Source organism: Gambusia affinis, linkage group LG05 (assembly GCF_019740435.1).
Source record: "Gambusia affinis linkage group LG05, SWU_Gaff_1.0, whole genome shotgun sequence".
Taxonomy (NCBI): Eukaryota; Metazoa; Chordata; class Actinopteri; order Cyprinodontiformes; family Poeciliidae; genus Gambusia; species Gambusia affinis.
This window is the reverse complement of record NC_057872.1, coordinates 11,071,684-11,092,369: the sequence shown is the minus strand read 5'-3', so window position 1 is coordinate 11,092,369 and position 20,686 is coordinate 11,071,684. Positions and strand designations below refer to the sequence as shown.

At 35.7% G+C, this 20,686-nt stretch overlaps 3 long non-coding RNA genes across 3 annotated transcripts; all 3 read right to left on the bottom strand.

Annotated features, from left to right (window-relative positions):
• Nucleotides 1–7,365: 7,365 nt before the first annotated feature.
• LOC122831204 lies at nucleotides 7,366–8,802 on the bottom strand. The gene is made up of 2 exons (XR_006370654.1): nucleotides 8,741–8,802; nucleotides 7,366–7,799 (listed from the first exon to the last, which is right to left on the bottom strand). It is a non-coding gene; the product is annotated as an uncharacterized LOC122831204 (long non-coding RNA).
• On the bottom strand, nucleotides 8,801–11,967 carry LOC122831205. The gene is made up of 3 exons (XR_006370655.1): nucleotides 11,929–11,967; nucleotides 9,157–9,228; nucleotides 8,801–8,840 (listed from the first exon to the last, which is right to left on the bottom strand). It is a non-coding gene; the product is annotated as an uncharacterized LOC122831205 (long non-coding RNA).
• Nucleotides 11,968–12,380: 413 nt separating this feature from the next.
• On the bottom strand, nucleotides 12,381–14,898 carry LOC122831203. The gene is made up of 4 exons (XR_006370653.1): nucleotides 14,295–14,898; nucleotides 13,728–13,847; nucleotides 13,215–13,377; nucleotides 12,381–12,452 (listed from the first exon to the last, which is right to left on the bottom strand). It is a non-coding gene; the product is annotated as an uncharacterized LOC122831203 (long non-coding RNA).
• Between the last annotated feature and the right edge of the window lie 5,788 nt (nucleotides 14,899–20,686).

Below are 20,686 nucleotides of genomic sequence, written 5' to 3'. Positions count from 1 at the left end.
TCTTACTATTTTGGATTTAAGTTGCAAGACTGTAGATGTGTGAAAAAGGTTTATATCACTTTGAAGTTTTTTTGTTTTGTTTTTTAGAATCATATATGCATCGTGAGTGATTTTTTATTCTTTTTTTCTTTTTCTGGATGAATTGCATTGCAAATGAATTGCAGAGGTTGGTAGAAGCCAATTGGATAGGTGATGGAATATCTGTGAATGCCTGTCTGACAATTGGTTATATTTCCAGAACATGTAGATTAATGGTGTTCACAGCTTGCTACATCTTAAGCATTCATTTTACACACTTACGGGCACACACTCTTCCAGACACAGACCATTTTTACACCATTCAACACTCAAGGATGACTATGGTGAGAGGGATTACAAGAGTCATTGATTATCTCTAAAAGGCGAAGAGAGGATAATAATCTTTTTTTTTTTTTAAATGGAGTAAGCCTTGAATGTAGTTTAAGTATGTCCTCGGTGGTTCTGAAATATTTATCATCTTCAGAATGCAATTTCTACATTTGCCTGAGATTTATAAAATTGTTCACTGCTGCTGAGGGAATGTGTCTTTATCAGGATTGGCGTAGACAGACTTATTAAGCATTGCTATGGTTTTGTACAGTGATGCACACCCTTGTCTATGGAGCAGATCACAGGAAGCACACAACCAGAGAAATAGGGCTTATTAAGTGTGGGTTATAAGTAAAAAAAATGCTTTTAGATTCCTGTTTTATTTATGCCTTGTGATATCAAGGAATCTATAATAGAGCTAAAGAGACTGGTTAAAGAACAGTCATGCTCAACAAAAATCATTCTCTGTACCTCTGTCTTTTATATATCTGAGAAAAGAATATTGCCCAGAAGTTTGTTTTTTTTTACTTATCTTTTTAATTAACTGGTATGCACAATGATGTTTACATTGTAATGTTTTACATTCATTTCAATTTTGTACCAGCCTCTGTGCTGGATATTTTGGAAATCAATACCATGAAACTTAACTATTGACTGTTTCAAACTATCTAAAAGATATACTATAAATTACTAAATGCTTATTGGTGTTTGTGATCTGTAGTAGTTCTAAAAATCTGCAACTTTGGCAGCTATGGCATAACGACACCTTTGGGATGGCACCCAAACTTTTTGAAGGGAACATCCCAATTTGCATACAATAGATTTCTTTGGACTAAATTTGAATTTCCCTGAATGGGAATTTGATTCTTATTTCAGAACATCAGAGGCATGTTCATTAAATCATCAAACAATAACCAACAATGAGTGATCTGACATCGACAGGCTTTGTTGTTAATAAAATGCAAATGCTTGCAATGTGGGATGGATGCAAAGACAGAGGCAGCACAATCTGCCTTTGAGTTCAAATTAAGGAAGAATCAAAGAAAACTGGTTCCATTGAGACATGTTAACTTCTTCTGTGAGTTAAAATGGGTAAGCTAACTATTGTTTCAGCTGCTTTAAAACTGTCATACGCAAATTTACAAAGTGATAAAACTGTATTTAGACTGATATACAAATGCAGAAATAATATTTAGAATGGTGCTTTACTGGTTATTTACTATATCTCACTCTTTATAAATATTATTTTGGGTATCCTCCCACATCTGTTCCAACTATAACCCCCAAAAGTTTGTTTCTTTTTCAACATACACAATTAAAAATTTAGTCATCAATGAACATCTGGAGAAATTCATGTTTCCCTTATGTCTTGTGTAATGTATAAATAAGTATCAAATACTCTCATTGTTTTGAATTCATGGAGTAGGGTCCTGTCTTTAATCTGCAAGGTAAAATGGATGTTTTGTCAAGGAAATCTGAAGGTTTTGAAGACAGTTAAACATTTAAATCCTCCCTGTCTTTCTGATGTCATGTCAAAATGAAACATTTGATACAAAGCCATCACTACAGCGTCTCAGCATTAAGTTATGGTGTGCCTGCCTGTTCTTCAGCAGCAGTAGCTTTCCAAACACAAACTATTGGAGAAAGAGATGAAGGCTACTGAAATATGTCAAAAAGTTCAGCTTCCCTTCATATCATCAGCAGTGTGAAGTGCCTTTGAATAACCTGTTAGGTCATCCACTGAATATTCGGTCTAAGTAGGCTATTGTGTTTTCAGAAAGATTTATAAAAAGGCAGCATGTAAGAGGAAAAACAAAAACTCTTTGCTGTACAGGAATATTTTGGTCTGCTTTGAACTAATCATAAAATGTAATCCATCCATCCATTTTCTGCTCACCCTCGTCCCTAATGGGGTCGGGTGGGTTGCTGGTGTCTATCTCCAGCTATGTTCCGGGTGAGAGGCGGGGTTCACCCTGGACAGGTTGCCAGTCTGTCACAGAATCATAAAATGTATAGCATGCAAACTATTTAACTTGTAAGTCACAGGGTCATTACAAAAGAGTGGGTTTGGATTAGCTGATTGTTTCTTTCATCACAGTAATACCAAGGATTTTGTCTTCAGATGGTATTCAGGCAGAACTAATACTACAAGGAATAATCTATTTTCTCCTGATGTTAGATGAAGAGATCCTCTAGGGTTGGCCTGGGGCCTAAGAATGAGACAACCCAACCCTGACTTCCCAGTTGAGATGCCAGAAGCCTAATATTCAGTGAGCAGAAAAAGACCGGTTATTTGTGGAGGTAAAGGTAAACTTGCTGCAGCCTTTGTAACTTTTTCATCATTCTGTTTCTAAAGTGGCCGATGAGTCTTTGTCATATTTCAAAACTGCACTAAAATAGGGGAAGGTTTTACTCCCGTTCCATAAGACATAGCTGTTATTACTTAAGACTCTCCATCACTTATGTAAAGACTATGCCATAAAATGTTATCCTTCTGCTTTGCCTCGTTTTCAGTTGCTCAAATCACGTCATTTTGAGCTAAATAAAGAAAATACTGACAAAACTGTGCAAGCATGTGTTGGGGCTCACTCTGACATGTGGTGAGAAAGAAGATTGAAATTGGCCTGAGCCAAACTACAGAGAGAAATGGAACTGGTAAAAAAAGCTCTGCATCCCAGTGTGCACAGCACATCACACCTCGTGTGGAATAAAACCACTGATCGAGGGAGCATTTTGGAAGAAGGGTTATTTATTTCCAAAAAGTAAGTACCATTTACTTTTTGTAGGTAGGATTACTTACCATTGGCCAAATAAATGGTAAGTTCTTCAAAGAAGAACTTAGATTCCAACGTTTCCCCATTTTTTGTGTCTCAGGCTAAACATAGGGAGTTGTTTATGGGCAGATCAAATTAATTATGGGGGAAAAAAACTATTACTATTTGTTTCATTGTGCTTTGCTTTGTTTTGAAATTGTTTGAAATGGAGCCATTCTTTTTTTTCTTCTATTATTTTCCACAATTCTTTTTTTAACAAACAATACTAATCATGAATCATTACATATCAAGTTTCAAAGTTATAGATGATTATAAACCTAAGATCCAGCATCTGTTTCTTCTTTATTCTCCCACCCATATTGCATGCACTCTGGAATAAAGCTATGGCCATTAGTCATCAGTGTTTACATGAGTGATACTTTAAGCTTGGTAAGGAGAACGAAGGACAAGAGTGATATTCCAACACAGGTTTTGGATTCCAGACCATCTCATGTTTTCTCTACGTCACAGTTGACTGCTATTTGAGCTATCATGCAAAGTAGACATATTCATTACAAACAACTAGTACAGCTTCTAACACCTATCTGCCCCTTAGATCCAGGGGCAGATAATGAAGCAAGGTGAGGTAGAGGATGTCTTGTTTGCTAAGCACAGTCAATGTAACGTTTAAAGAAAACAGAATTGGATTATATAACTCAGCTGGTACACAGTTACAGTGTAAGCCATCTTAAATAGAAGTCTGATAATGCAGCCTCTCAGCGATCAAGTTGTGTCTTTGGCCCTGGACATGGTTGAAGGGAGGTGTGCATAAATCTGTTTTGGAAAACTGATTGTTGGTATGAAAACTATTTATAGTTTACAATACCAGCAGACTTAGCCTCACTTTACCACAAACTTGTTTAGTGTACAATTTAACAGCTGTCATGTTAAAATGTGATTGTAGCTTTGATCTTACAGGAAAAACAGTCAATGACAAATAACAGTGCCACTGAATGCTCCACAAGTCCTTGACACTGCCACCTAATGGAAATACTGGAATAGATGTTTACAGAACAACACTGTGGAGCAAACATGAAGCCCATCTAACCAAATTGAAACCTTCATAGTTAGGGCTTAGCTACTCTGGTCTCAATGTAAAAATACAGATATTTTAGTTACTTGCTGAAAACAGTATTTAAAGTGTATGTTTGAATGGATACCTACTCTTTTGTATCATGTAGCAATAACATTAATATAAGCTACAATTGCATATCCTTAATAATCTCCAGGTAACCATTTCAAATGTACACAAACAGACCTTTTTTATGTTCACAATTAAGATAATTTTGCAAAACTATGTGATTGATCAAAACACTTTCTGTATTTGGTAAAGAAGTGCTGACTAAAAAAATCTGATTTTCTAAAATAGTTGTTAATTGGATTTTTTATTTTTTTTATTTGTCAGTACAGACTGAAAAAACGTTGACTGCAAAGTGTGAAGATTGAGATCGTAAGCCTTCCAAACTCTGGCCAGCGTTTCAGGGGCATCTGTGAAAGTCAACCAGTTTAAATTGCTCTTTCAAGCAAGAAAGCTAGACGCCATTACAGAACAACTGTAATGTGTTTGAGGTGCTGATAATTTATGTGGCATCACTGCCTAATTTTATTAACAAGAATAAATAAAAAAAATAGCAAGGTTTTTCTCAGTTGCCTTTCCGAGTAACTAGCTCTTCTTTTTAAAATAAAGTACTAATAATTAGCAGCTGGCATCAGTGTGGAATAGATCTAAGGGTAGGAGTGTATATATATTTATTTATTTATTTTCCATAACCCTGTTTTTTTTTTATTTTTTTATTGTTTTGTTTAACAAAAGAATTAGGACCTACAACAATTACTCAAACTCATTGAAAGGGGTGATGCAGCTGCAGATTTTTCATTCTGTTGCCTCCTCAGTGAAAACTGCTTTTGTGCATATCTATGCATGGTTGCTCAGTAATATAGATGCTCATCTGTGTCTTTCATCAAGTTGACAGCTTTTTTTCTCCTCAGAAAGATAACATTTATTATAAGCGTAAGCAATACATATTGGCCCAGAGTAAATTTGTGGCACATTCCCGCAGCTCATAATCATGGCTGTCTGCATTTAAGTATCTCACATAATCTATTGACTCCATTTTTATTCACTGTATTTTTGCACTCGTAGGTAGAGGGAGTAAGTTAACTCCATGGTTGCTCAACAACAATAATTTATAGAAAGATGATGCTGTCCAATTATATAATATTCTTTAATTGTTTATATATACTAAACACCTGCTATAGCTAAGTGTCATGGTTTATAAAGCCAAAACAAAGGTGTATTGCTTCTTAAGGACAAAATAAGAATAGATTAAACACTAATTTATCAATTTGGAAAAGTGTTAATTTCAGAAAATGTGCTTTTTTTATTATATATATATATATATATATATATATATATATATATATATATATATATATATATATATATATATATATATATATATATATATATATATATATATATATATATATATATATATAAATGCAAGTTAAATATATAACCAACACTGTGTGACATTCCTCTCTGAGGCTCCCTGGCATGGACCTTATTTGGCCCTGGGCTTCATTATATTACATTACTGTTATTTGGTCGAATATGCAAATCAAACCTTTTGAAATATGAACCTACAGTAAGGAAAAAGAAATAACTTCAAAAAGACAATTTACCAGGAAATTAATATTTTATTAATCATTTCAAGATAATGTGTGATAAGGCTAATTTTGGCTCTTTTTTCACATTACAAATACATGGGAATGCTATCTCATGAGAGAAAACTCCATTGTTCTTTAATTTATCATGAAATTAGCTTTTCTACGCTAACTGCCATTGTGCCTTGGGACTTCACATTGTGCTGCGCCGTGTTTTCATTTTTAATCACTCCATGGGAAACACACTCAATGGCCCCCAGCATTGTGATAATATTTATTTTGGCTTGTAATTCTCTAGTGTTTACAGCTAATGTGCTGGGGTCAAATGAGAGTCAGTTTAGCTAATGAGATCAAGTTCCACATAAATATGAATGTTACATCTAACTTAATACTCGGAAACTATGCATTCTTTTGGTAAAGTTAGCAATCATCCACGTTACTAGTAGAAAAAAAAGACATCAATTTAAAGTTAAAAACAACTATTTTAGCATGGCAAATTCCCACTGTTGGTGTTTCAAAATAATAATAAAAAAAATATACAGAGGTGAATTACCAAGCCAGTACACCATATGGTTGTTGCTCCTCACAACGTGCAAATTACAATAAAGTAGTGGTGGGACTTGATTAAAATCGGGTCAATTAATATATGTGGTGGCGCACAAATACAAAAGTTCCGGGCGGACCCTTTGTCTTTGTATTTATAAAATGAAGTTGTGATTAATTGCATTAAATTTCAGTGCCAACAGACTGCAGTCAGTTAGCTAACCGTAAATAAAAACATTTCACCTAGCTGTCACCTCCTGACTGCTGTAACCTGCCACTGTCTCCAGCCAAATGACTCGCCTTTTTGTAAGAGCATCACAACAACCGGGGCATTGTGGTTGAAAGGCAGCGACAATGGCCATTCTACAGCCGTGCCTTGTTTGTGAATGAGAGTGTCAGCACCTGTGCGTGTGCTTTGCTGGTTTTGTTCATCCCGTCACACTACACTTTGCTCCGGGTGTTGGTAGTAATCAATACAGGCCTACCATCACCTACTGTTACCCGCCTCCCATACTGCCTGTTTTGTCCCCAACTTAATAATGAATTACATCCCCCTTTGAGTCCAGTGGAGACTCTCTTTGTAGCCTGCAACAACACACACATGCTCACACCCATTCATAAATGAATAAAATGTAAGTGCTTGCAAATAAAGGGTAAACTTTCAAAGTTCATATTCGACTTTGCCCGCTAACACAAACAGTTATCACCAAATATGAATATGTATTTAAAAGTATGGGATTATGTATTGTCGAAGTATTGATTTTACACAACACTATTTTTGGTGAGTGCACGCATCCATACACACACACACACACACGCATACGGGTTTTGGTGGTTTAGAGGGACAATTTTTTCAAACCAGTTTTTTGCAACACTAAACAGTCACCCCTTTCCACTTGTGCTAGAAAGACGTAGTAAGTTGTCAAAAATCTTGTTTGAGCTACACAACATAGATCTCACTTGAAAACTTCAATACACACATCAGAACTCAAAATACAAGAACCTGATGCAATGCTGTATTAGAAGGACAGACGATAATGAGGTGCTTGGCTCCGCCCATGATACCAACAGTAATTGTCAGGGCCAATTTTATTTATCAGGACCACAGCATACACAAACATGAAATATATATGTATTAAGTCCAAACATGGAAATATGGAATATGGCTACACAGAAAGTGGACTTTATTTACAGCACCTTCACTAAGAACTAGAGCAACAATTCTGTTTGTGAACATAAAGGAAAATCTGTGAATGGCAAAGTTAAATGAATTATGGGTCTATTGTTAAATCAAAAAGATAATGCTGGCATTCTATTATAGTGGCCAGTTGTCCTTTCTTGATGTGTTCGCCAAAGTGCCTCATGACCGCAGCAATCTCCAGGGAGATCATGGATGCTTTTTTGCTCTCCTAGCACTTTCCATAGATGCTAGAAAAAAGAAATAATTCATTAGTGAAAACCAACTCCAATTGTTAATTTTTCTTGGTTATAAATTATGTAATGCCTGTTTTCAAATAAGCATTCATAAAGAACATACATTAGTGGGAGAAGCTACAGAAATGAGCATGTAGGTTGCATCGATGAAAATTAATTTCTGCAAATGCCAAACAGGTTAACACTTGGTATGGTTGCTTGGTATGTATGATTAATTATTTGAGGGAATTCTAGAAAATTTTTTTTTTTTTTCATAATTTAAAATTGCATTTGTTTGACAAACAGGCCTCAGCAGCTGGTGAAGAACCATCCAAAGCCAAAAGACTTGTTCCTCCTTCTAATGCTGGTGCCTAGTCTTTTTTCCAGTGAAGGAGATCCCACTCTGAACCCTCTCACTGACTCCACCAAAATACAGGTTCTGTACAGGTGCAGCATCAGCAAAGGGCCGTTTATTGAGATCTCTGGTTTCCTAAAACCAGAGATTAATCAAATTTAAGATGTTAAATTTGGTTAATATCTTAAAATTAACCAAATTTAAAGATATACTCTGATTACTTTGCTTATTAGTTTTGTGGTGCTTTGATATTTTGAAAAAAATATAAATATGTGAATGTATTTCAGATTAAGATTGGGATAGAGAAAGTAGTATAAACAGTCCCATTACTGATCACCAAATTAGATTTTCTAGCATCTGAACATTGGCTGTGTGAAAGTTTATCATTTTAATACAAGGCACAGTTAAATGGTATGTGTGTGGTAATTTAAGCCAGATGACATATTGGATAATGTCTGCTCAAAATATCATGCATAAAGAAGAACATGGTCACCCTATTGCCTTTCAGTGGTGTAGATCATTACTTTTGACCATGCTTCAGTTGTGCTTTTGAGCTTAACTAGCTTGGTGTTTCAAGACTTGTGTAGGTGTGGTGATTTACCAGAATTTTTATTTGTGTTCCTTTTTCTGCGGGGCTCTATGTCCTTCTGTTTTAGTTTTCTGTTGAGCTCTTTCCCCTTACCATCTGTGTTTACTTTGTGCTGAAAAGAACATATAAAAAATATGGGGTTAATCAACTGAAAAGTAAAGAACACTTGCTTAAGGTGAGTCTCTTCCCAATGTAGAAAACAGTTCTCCATATTCCTGCACATTACATGTTGAATATTACACAAGACCTGTGTGTCTGTGCACTTCTACATGTAACTTTCAATTTTTTGTAACTTCAAAACTCAGTCCTCTATATACCTGCATCTTACATGATGAATATTACACAAGACCTGTTTGTTTGAACAGTAGTTAATACCATTTTAATGACTTCATTTAGAAAATAAGTTGGTCTATGGAGACCAATAGTACCTCAGGAGGGTTGGTTAAAAAGGATCCCCATGCATCCACGTCACCAGCCTGATACGGTTCCTTTTTGGAAATCTGAAATGTAAAGAACACTCATTGAATGCGAGTTTGTTCCCAATGTAGAAAACAGTCCTCCTTATTCAGGGACCTTACATTTTGAGTATTACACAGAACCTGCGTGTATAGGCATTTCTACATGTCACTTTCATTCTTTCAAAACTATGTCCTCCTTATTCTGGCACCTTACATGATGAGTATTACACAGGACCTTTGTGTATGGGCGTTTCTACATGTAACTTTCATTCTTTTGTACTTGTAATTTCAAACCTCTGTCCTCCCTTTTAATGCAGCTTTACATATCAAGTTCTAGACAATACCTGTGTGTTTGAACAGTACTTAATATCATTTCAATTACTTAGTTTTAGAAAATATGTTGGTTGTTGGACACCAAAATTACCTCTGGAGGGTTGGTTGAACAGGATCCGCATGTTTCCACATCACCAGCCTGACACAATTCATCTTTGGAAATCTGAAATGTAAAGAACACTCATTGAATCCAAGTTTGTTCCCAATGTAGAAAACAGTCCTCCTTATTCAGGGACCTTACATTTTGAGTATTACACAGGACCTGCGTGTATTGGCGTTTCTACATGTCACTTTCATTCTTTCAAAACTATGTCCTCCTTATTCTGGCACCTTACATGATGAGTATTACACAGGACCTTTGTGTATGGGCGTTTTTACATGTAACTTTCATTCTTTTGTACTTGTAATTTCAAACCTCTGTCCTCCCTTTTAATGCAGCTTTACATATCAAGTTCTAGACAATACCTGTGTGTTTGAACAGTACTTAATAACATTTCAATGACTTAGTTTTAGAAAATATGTTGGTTGTTGGACACCAAAATTACCTCTGGAGGGTTGGTTGAACAGGATCCGCATGTTTCCACATCACCAGCCTGACACAATTCATCTTTGGAAATCTGAAATGTAAAGAACACTCATTGAATCCAAGTTTGTTCCCAATGTAGAAAACAGTCCTCCTTATTCAGGGACCTTACATTTTGAGTATTACACAGGACCTGCGTGTATTGGCGTTTCTACATGTCACTTTCATTCGTCTGTATTTGTAATTTTAAAGCTACGTCCTCCTTATTCTGGCACCGTACATGATGAGTATTACACAGGACCTTTGTGTATGGGCGTTTTTACATGTAACTTTCATTCTTTTGTACTTGTAATTTCAAACCTCTGTCCTCCCTTTTAATGCAGCTTTACATATCAAGTTCTAGACAATACCTGTGTGTTTGAACAGTACTTAATAACATTTCAATGACTTAGTTTTAGAAAATATGTTGTAATTAGTACACCAAAATTACCTCTGGAGGGTTGGTTGAACAGGATCCGCATGTTTCCACATCACCAGCCTGACACAATTCATCTTTGGAAATCTGAAATGTAAAGAACACTCATTGAATGTGAGTTTGTTCCCAATGTAGAAAACAGTCCTCCTTATTCAGGGACCTTACATTTTAGTACTACAGGACCTGTGTGTATAGTCGTTACTACATGTCACTTTCATTCGTCTGTATTTGTAATTTTAAAGCTACGTCCTCCTTATTCTGGCACCTTACATGATGAGTATTACACAGGACCTTTGTGTATGGGCGTTTTTACATGTAACTTTCATTCTTTTGTACTTGTAATTTCAAACCTCTGTCCTCCCTTTTAATGCAGCTTTACATATCAAGTTCTAGACAATACCTGTGTGTTTGAACAGTACTTAATAACATTTCAATGACTTAGTTTTAGAAAATATGTTGGTTGTTGGACACCAAAATTACCTCTGGAGGGTTGGTTGAACAGGATCCGCATGTTTCCACATCACCAGCCTGACACAATTCATCTTTGGAAATCTGAAATGTAAAGAACACTCATTGAATGTGAGTTTGTTCCCAATGTAGAAAACAGTCCTCCTTATTCAGGGACCTTACATTTTAGTACACAGGACCTGTGTGTATAGGCGTTTCTACATGTCACTTTCATTCGTCTGTATTTGTAATTTTAAAGCTATGTCCTCCTTATTCTGGCACCTTACATGATGAGTATTACACAGGACCTTTGTGTATGGGCGTTTTTACATGTAACTTTCATTCTTTTGTACTTGTAATTTCAAACCTCTGTCCTCCCTTTTAATGCAGCTTTACATATCAAGTTCTAGACAATACCTGTGTGTTTGAACAGTACTTAATAACATTTCAATGACTTAGTTTTAGAAAATATGTTGGTTGTTGGACACCAAAATTACCTCTGGATGGTTGGTTGAACAGGATCTGCATGTTTCCACATCACCAGCCTGACACAATTCATCTTTGGAAATCTGAAATGTAAAGAACACTCATTGAATGTGAGTTTGTTCCCAATGTAGAAAACAGTCCTCCTTATTCAGGGACCTTACATTTTAGTACTACACAGGACCTGTGTGTATAGGCGTTTCTACATGTCACTTTCATTCGTCCTGTATTTGTAATTTTAAAGCTATGTCCTCCTTATTCTGGCACCTTACATGATGAGTATTACACAGGACCTGTGTGTATGGGCGTTTTACATGTAACTTTCATTCTTTTGTACTTGTAATTTCAAACCTCTGTCCTCCCTTTTAATGCAGCTTTACATATCAAGTTCTAGACAATACCTGTGTGTTTGAACAGTACTTAATAACATTTCAATGACTTAGTTTTAGAAAATATGTTGGTTGTTGGACACCAAAATTACCTCTGGAGGGTTGGTTGAACAGGATCTGCATGTTTCCACATCACCAGCCTGACACAATTCATCTTTGGAAATCTGAAATGTAAAGAACACTCATTGAATGAGTTTGTTCCCAATGTAGAAAACAGTCCTCCTTATTCAGGGACCTTACATTTTGAGTATTACACAGGACCTGCGTGTATAGGCATTTCTACATGTCACTTTCATTCTTTCAAAACTATGTCCTCCTTATTCTGGCACCTTACATGATGAGTATTACACAGGACCTCTGTGTATGGGCGTTTCTACATGTAACTTTCATTCTTTTGTACTTGTAATTTCAAACCTCTGTCCTCCCTTTTAATGCAGCTTTACATATCAAGTACTAGACAATACCTGTGTGTTTGAACAGTACTTAATATCATTTCAATGACTTAGTTTTAGATAATATGTTGGTCGTTGGACACCAAAATTACCTGTGGAGGGTTGGTTGAACAGGATCCGCATGTTTCCACATCACCAGCCTGACACAATTCATCTTTGGAAATCTGAAATGAAGAGATGTATACTGAATGAGTCCATAGAAAAATAAAATCCACCTATTTAATGAACCTGTCCAGCTGATTGTTAAACAGACATTTTATGTATTGACACTGCAAAATATGTCTCCTGCTATAAAATGTTCATTAATATAAGGTCAAAATATACTAATTTACATATGACAGTTTCTAGCATTTTGGATAGCGCTGAACAAGTTGAAATGGTGGTCTGGTTAAGTCTTTCTCCAAAATCTGGTTTTTAGGCACTCTGCTAATCACTTCTTGTTTTCAACTATAATGAAACTCTGTACTACAACTTGACATTTCCTTCAAAAATATTTTCAATGCTAGTAGAATGACTTGTGATAGTATTTTCACACTTACTAGTACCCTTCTTCTCCATAGCCAGTCAGAATCACTACAATTATAAGTCATTTCTTCCCCTGGACCAATATCTTTGAGTGCAAACAAACAGAGATGACGTCTTCCATCCACCCTTGTAACTTTCATTTTGTTGTTTGTGTTCATCTCTTCATCATTTACCAGCCTCCCCAATGATCCATGTTCTTCTGGCAGCATCAACACTAAAATATTAAGTATGCTATAAGAATAATTATACCATGCAACGGAAATGATTTTGCATATTTGGTGTTTGCATGTCAGAAGAATATTCCTCCTCCAACTAAAACTACTTTTACTGATGAAGCTGAAAATGTTTACATCACTTTGATTAAATATAAAATAAAAAACAACATTAAAACAGTCACATACCAAAGCTGTTGTCCATTGAACTTGAAATCAAACATAAAAGCCTGGAGTGCATCATGGTAAATTTTCAATCGGTTTTCTTGTTCCTTCCTACTTATGACTTCCCCTCTGCACTCAATAAGGAAATCTCCTTTTTGAAAGCACTGGCAGCTGAACACACCCCGACCTGCAGGTAAACATAATGAGTAAGGTTGAATAAACTTTAAACAATGCATATCTTTCAAATAGTAGCAAATGAGATTATTAAAATTTTTCAAAATCAGTTAATTGATCTAATTTGAGGTCTTTCTGTGTTACTTGAACATTTGTTTGTCAGCTGAGTGGTGCTTCTAAATGTCACTCATTCTTTTATACTTGGAATTTCAAAACACAGTCCTCCTTTATACATATATATATATGATCTATGCTAGTGTGCAGTATAAAAATAGTTTAAAAGTCAAAAAGCAAGACAAAAGTAAACAAAAACAATCCTTTAATAAACTCTGGAATCATGTTATTAAAAAAGTCACAACTCACCTTTAAATGAATTGATGTATTTTACATCAAATCCCTCTTTATCTTCACCCAAGGAGAATAATAGCTGGCATCATGTTTGGGATTTCTTTTTGCTCTCTGAGACCTTGTTGCTGACATCTCCTGCAAAGATCAGAGTAATTTGTTGTTGAGTAACAACATGATGCTTTAAATCAGGAGTGTCAAACTCCAGGCATCGAGGGGCAGTGTACTGCAACTTTTAGATGTTCCTCTGGTCCAAAACACCTGAATTATATGACTGAATTAGCTTCTAAGGGCAGTCAAGTTGATGACCTGCTGATGACCACCTCATTTGATCCAGCCATGTGGCATCACAGACACATCTAAAAGTTATTGTATACAAGCCCTCAAGACCTTGAGTTTGACACCTCTGCTGTACACAATATGATTTGATTTTATTGTATGCGAAAAACCTGTACTGAAGTACACAGTATTACATAATTGACTTTCTATTGACAGGTTCTCAAAACCTTCAAATATTAAAACATTATCTTAATAGTAATGATTATTACAAAGGATAATTTGTGCCTGTGAAAGAATATCACTCACTGATGCACAGAAAATGTCCAAATACAGTTTTGTCTAATTCTGGAGTGAGCCACCTTCCCTTTAAACTCTGGTACACTGACTAAGATGGTTGGTGATAACTAGCTAAACTGAAGCAAATCAGATGCTTTGGTGCATCCAAACATCAAGTAACCTACAACATTCTTCAGAATTACAAATCAATATGTACTTAAATGTCTTAAGAGATTCTGTATGAGTCTTACCTCTTCTTCCACGCAAAAGAAGTTCAATTAATACTAATGGCTTGCACCTGGCCTTGATGGACTGTACCATGTTGATAGAGTAGGAGGGGTACAACAAAAGGAGAAATCCATTTTGTTTCTGAAGCACACAAGGTCAGATTTTTTTTCAGAAACAAGAAAACAAATTTATTTGAGTTATATTTTGTAACTTTCATTCAATATTTCAAAGTTAAATAGTTTATCATACATCTTTCTTTAATTAGGAAACAACAGTAAGATGGTATCTCTCACCCGCAATGTTTAATCTTTTATCAGGAAGGTCACTTCTTTTAATCATTTCTGTTCAATCAATTATTTAAGTTTACTTCTATAGCACATTTCAACACATATATATACATATATATATATATATACACTAGATCACTTTATGATATAAAGTGTTCAAAACACTTTAAATCATAAAAACAAAACTGTTGTCTAATGGCAGACAACACCAGCAGAAAAAGGTTGTCTTATGTACCTGCCTACAGACAAATTAGACTACCTAGACAATCTGCATGTATGCAGAGTAGTGACATTGAGATAATGACAAAATATCAATCTAAAGTTTTGTGCTAACAGTAACATAAGTAATCATAATATTTTTGGCACTTTAAATATTTTTAAATAAATGCTTTTTATATTTATATTTGTAATTCTGTATTACTCCATGAGTGGTTATCCCTTCTTTCAAATTCAAAATACTTTATTGATCCTAAAAGGAAATTAAATTTAAAAAGCTTGGGTCCTCTACCACAGGCCTTGGAGTGTGAGTGGTCTTCACAGTATATTAACAGTTCCCAAAGGTGTGCTTCTCTGTATCAAGAGGTCTGATGATGTATTGTTTGAGCCACTCTTCCAGTTTAGGGGTCATTACCCCAAGGGTTTCAGTGACCACAGGCACTACTGTTGCCCACACCTTCCACACTCTGTTAACCTTTTGCATGGCATGCATTATTAATTCATCTTTAATATTGGGGCTGATTGGGCCCTAATGATTCCAAAAACAAAGAGTTATCTTTTTACATGATATGTGGACATAATTCTTCTCAGAAAAATATTTATTCCTTTTAAATCACCATGTTTAGCACCATGGTAAATCTCTACAGTTGCCAACTTTTGTAAACTTACACCACAACAATAAACACTGAACATCTTGGGTCTAGCCTGTAATATGTAATAATCTTCCACTACCACTAAGTCATAAAATAATGACCTAACATATGGACACCCAATCCCATGTAGAGCTAAATTTATTATTGTGGGCTAGACAGCCCAAAATAAGTCATCCACTTATGTGGAGTGGGCTCTATTGTTACGGTACTAGGCACCTGCTTGTGTGCCACCATAAATACCACCTCTGTGCTGTGTTTCAGTCTAAGCCTTTTTGTCCATTGGTAGTATTGTTTGCTCGCTATTGTAAAACACCCTGTTGTTATGATTATGCATCATAACAAAATAGCAAAGTATAAAAATATTTACAAAAATCAGTCCAAATACACAGTATCAAAACAAGAAGGAACTTTTGTCCAAACAAAAGCTATATTTCCCCAGAAAGGCAGGAATGAAAGTTTAAAAAGTTAAATTCTCAATGAAAGAACAGGGCTACTCCAATGTGCTACAACCTTGAGAGGCACAATTTTCCATTCATCATCAGTAGCATTTGAATTCTTATATCAGTGGACTGAGTTTCCTCCCTTTTCCATCTTATCATTCCAGCATGGTATTTGATAACTGTCAATGCATAGCTGTTGATTGCTGGACCTTGTTTCTCTCATTGGACTTGCCTTACTTATTGTAGGTACAGTAGTTTGCAAAAGTATCCATAGCCCTTGAACTTTTCCATATTTTCTGACATTACAACCGCAAACATATTTTTACAGAATTTTATGGGAAAGACAAACACAAAGTGGCATATAGTTGTGGAGTAGAAACAAAACTATACATGATTCAAAACATTTTCTGCAAATAAAAGCTGAAAAGTGCAGTGTACAAAATCTTCAGCCCCTTTCCCTAAGTGCGACCAATTGCCTTCAGAAGTTGCCTGATGACTGCTAATGACTAAATAGTCCACCTGTGTGTAATCTAATCTCAGTATAAGTTCAACTCCTCTAAGACTGCCTCAAAGGTTAGTTAAGAGAATATTGGGAAGCAAACAGCATCACAAAGTCCAAGGGACACACCAGACAACTCAGGGACAAAGTTGTGGAGAAGCTTAAAGCAGGCTTAGGTTATAAACAGGTTCCACGAATCATCTGGAAATGGAAAGAGAATGGCACAGCTGTGAACCTACCAAGACAAGGCCATCCACCTAAACATAAAAAATCCCATTTGCAATTTGCCAGAAGCCATGTTGGGATACAGCAAAACAATAAGACGAGACCAAAATTTAACTTTTGGCAAAATGCAAAGCATTACTTGTGGTGGAGAATGGACACTGCACATCACTCTGAACACACCTTCCCCACTGACAAACATTTCTTTTCTTCATTCTTGATTGTAAGATGGATTGAGCCAAATACAGGTCAATCTTGGAAGAAAACCTGCCGGAGTCTGCAAACGACTTGAGGCTGGGGCGGAGGTTCACTTTCCAGCAAGACAATGACCCTAAACATTAAGCCAGATCTACAATGGAATGGTTTAAAAACATTCATGTTAGAGTGGCAAGGTCAAAGTCTAGACATAAATTCAACAGAGAATCTTTGGCAAGATCTGAAAACTGCTGTCAAGTCAAGTTTATTTGTATAGCACATTTCAGCTGGAAGGCAGTTGAAAGTGCTTTACATCAAAGAAACACAGAACTAAGAAGTCATACAAGTAACATACACTGTGTTCCAAATTATTATGTAATTGATATCTTCTCAGATTTTATTAAATGGTCAATGGAAATGATGGTCAGTATGATTGTCAAGTCAAGAACTACTACAGTATAAATAAAATTTTACTGAACAAAGCTCCCAAGGAGAACAGTATTTTTCAAAAAGAAACTCAAAATGCACTGTTCCAAATTAATATGCACAGCAGATTTTCTAAACATTTTATGGATTATAAAGAACTGCAAACAGTTCTCTGAACTAATCAATATTTGAATGTGCAGCATCACAAGTACTAAAATCAAAACCTAATTCAATCAAAAACCTCTTAATAGACTGAGTTACGTGTTCACATAGGACCCCTTCTTTGATATCACCATCACAATTCTTGCATTCATTGAACTTGTGAGCTTGTGGATAGTTTCTGCTTGAATTTCATTGCAGGATGTCAGAATACCTTCCCAGAGTTGCTGTTTTGATATCAACTGCATCCCACCCTTGGATCTTCTGTTTGAAGAAACTCCAAAGGTTCTCAGTAGGGTTGAGGTCAGAGATCAGAGGAGGATGGTGACCTCACCATGAGTTTTTCCCCTTTCATGCCTATACACAGTGGCCTTGCAGCATAAGATGATGCATTGTCATGCATGGAGATGATTTTGGTATGGAAGGTATGGCTCTTCTTTCTGAACCATGAAAGAAAGTGATCAGTCAGAAAGTCCATATACTTTGCTGAGGTCATTTTCAAGCCTTCAGGGACTCTGAAGGGGCTGACCAGCTCTCTCCACATGATTTCAGCCTCCACTACCTCCTTGTTGATGTCACAGCTGTTTTGGAATTTGGTGGCCATCCATCATCAATCTACTACTGAACATCTGGACTATCCAGGGTTGCACATCAGTCATCAGTGAACTAATCTGTTTGAAAATCAATCTTCATGTACAGTTGGGCCCACTGCGACTGGTTCTGCTTGTGAGCTCTGGTTAGGAGCTGCCAAATAGTAGGTTCATGCACTGCAAGCCTCTGGAGGACCCTTCACCTTGTGGTTCCAGCTTCAAGTAACTGCTTGCTGCTATGTAAGGGCATTTTAACAGCTGCTCTCTTAATTTGATGAATTTGTCTAATAGAAACCTTCCTCATTCTGCCTTTATCTATACAAACCCATCTTTGTTCTAAATCAGCCACAAATCTCTTCACAGTACAATAATGCTTCAGTTTCAGTTAAAATATTTGATGTTTTCATATCTTGTCATATAGCACTACACTATCTGATGATTTTGGTCAGCAAAGAGATCCTTTCTCTTTCCCATATTGCTTGAAAGCTGTGGCCTGCTTAATAATGTGGAACATCCTTCTTAAGTAGATTTCCTTTAATTAAGCTCACCAGACAAACTAATCCGAAATTAATTATAGTGATTAAAAGAGCCCTGACACACAATACCATCTATAAATTTAATAGCACAACAAAAATGTAATCTTTATAACAGTTAAATCCAATTTGCATAATAATTTAGAACATGGTGTGCATTCACCTTAAGAAAGAAAAACAAAGAAATTAAATTCAAAGTAAAATCAAATTAAAATCATATACATCAAATATAATGATACATGTACCTTTGATTAAGATTCAGAAACAATTGTAAATAGTTGTGTTTTTGCCTTGATTTAAAGGAATTCATTGTTTCAGCTGTTTTCAAGCTTTATTCAAGATTTGTGGTGCATTGAAGCTAAATTCTGCTTCAAAATGCTTGGTTCTGGTTCTATGGATGCAGAGCAAGCCAGAATCAACAAAATGTTAGCAGTGGAGTGTATAAATAGTTTGGTGAAAAATGGCTCTCTTATGGTTTATATTTCTTTTAATCCATGCACTTATGTCACACATTTATTAGTCATAATATTTTAAATAAACAATATTTGACCAAAATATATATTCATTTCTGTATCTTATAGCACAGAATAATCATATTGCCAACTCATCCCCAGTGTAAATTGCAAGACGTGAATTAGAAGGACACTGTAATAATTAGCAGGACCTTCCGGTAAACAACCAATCAGATTAAGACCTTGTGTGAATATTCATGAGGTCCTGCTATTACACAAACCTGCCATAGGGGGCACTGTGGTGATACACAGATTATACACAAAATCAGGTTTATGTGTATTAAGCGGACATCTCGTTTTTTTTGCATTTTTGGGGTTAATAGACCAATAGAAACCTTTCTACGTTTTTAGATTTTTCTCTGTTTTAGCAGGACACCGCTCCTGTCCTGCTAATTCAAAATGTCCTTCTAGTGTGGTGTGTATTCTGACGAAATGTCCTGCTAAATCACATATACCAACGCACGCACACACAGCTCAGCCAGCCAATGTAAAGGCTAACATTTCTATTGCATTTGCTAATCATTGATCAATAATTCAGAGGCCTCTCTCATCTTGAAGGGTTTCTGGCTTCCCGAAACATATGGCAGCTGTACGTGTAGCCATGTGTGTAGGTGTGTATGCGCAAAAGTGAACCCTCCTAGGACATCTTCTTTATCTACTGTTCAGAATACTAGATCCTTATCATAGAGGCCTTTGTGCTGTAATGTCCAACCAGCAAAAGAAAGCAACTTACTTGAAGTTTTTTTTTTGTTTTGTTTTGTTTCTTTGTCATTGTTTTCTTTAAAGCTTGACTTTTGTTCCTTTCTGTCTCAAACGTTGTTACATCTGAAGATGGGGTGTCCAATGCCAGCTAAACAGCCATCCCAGTAATTTACAGTGTAAGTCGACATGATGGTTATCTCAGTCTAGGGCATCTTTCATTTCCTCCAAACCACGTTTTACGTCAATTCAGGCTGCTGTTATCTTCTCACTGGGTCTTTTGGTAATTTGCCCAACGTGGGCTGGCAGGCTGTAAAGATTTCTTGGTCCACCCTCACTGACCAAGCTAACCCTTTATTATACACACATGCACACTTTATATATATATATATATATATATATATATATATATATATATATATATATATATATATATATATATATATATATATATATATATATATAGAGAGAGAGAGAGAGAGACATCTTAGAGCTCAGTGCCTGAACCTGGAACTGAACACACTACTTTCCGATTGCAAAACATTTGTCATTGAGGAATTGACAACACGACATAACAGCAAAACTTAATATGTCATGCTACTAAGTAAAATCAACCAGTTTGCTCAAAATCTGCACATTTTCAAGATATGTTTCAACATAGTGTTTTAATTTTGCTTTTGATTAACTTTTTAAGATACATATTTGACTCAGTAATGTGTTCATGCAGTAAACTTCTATATTATATAAATAAAATGACTATTTT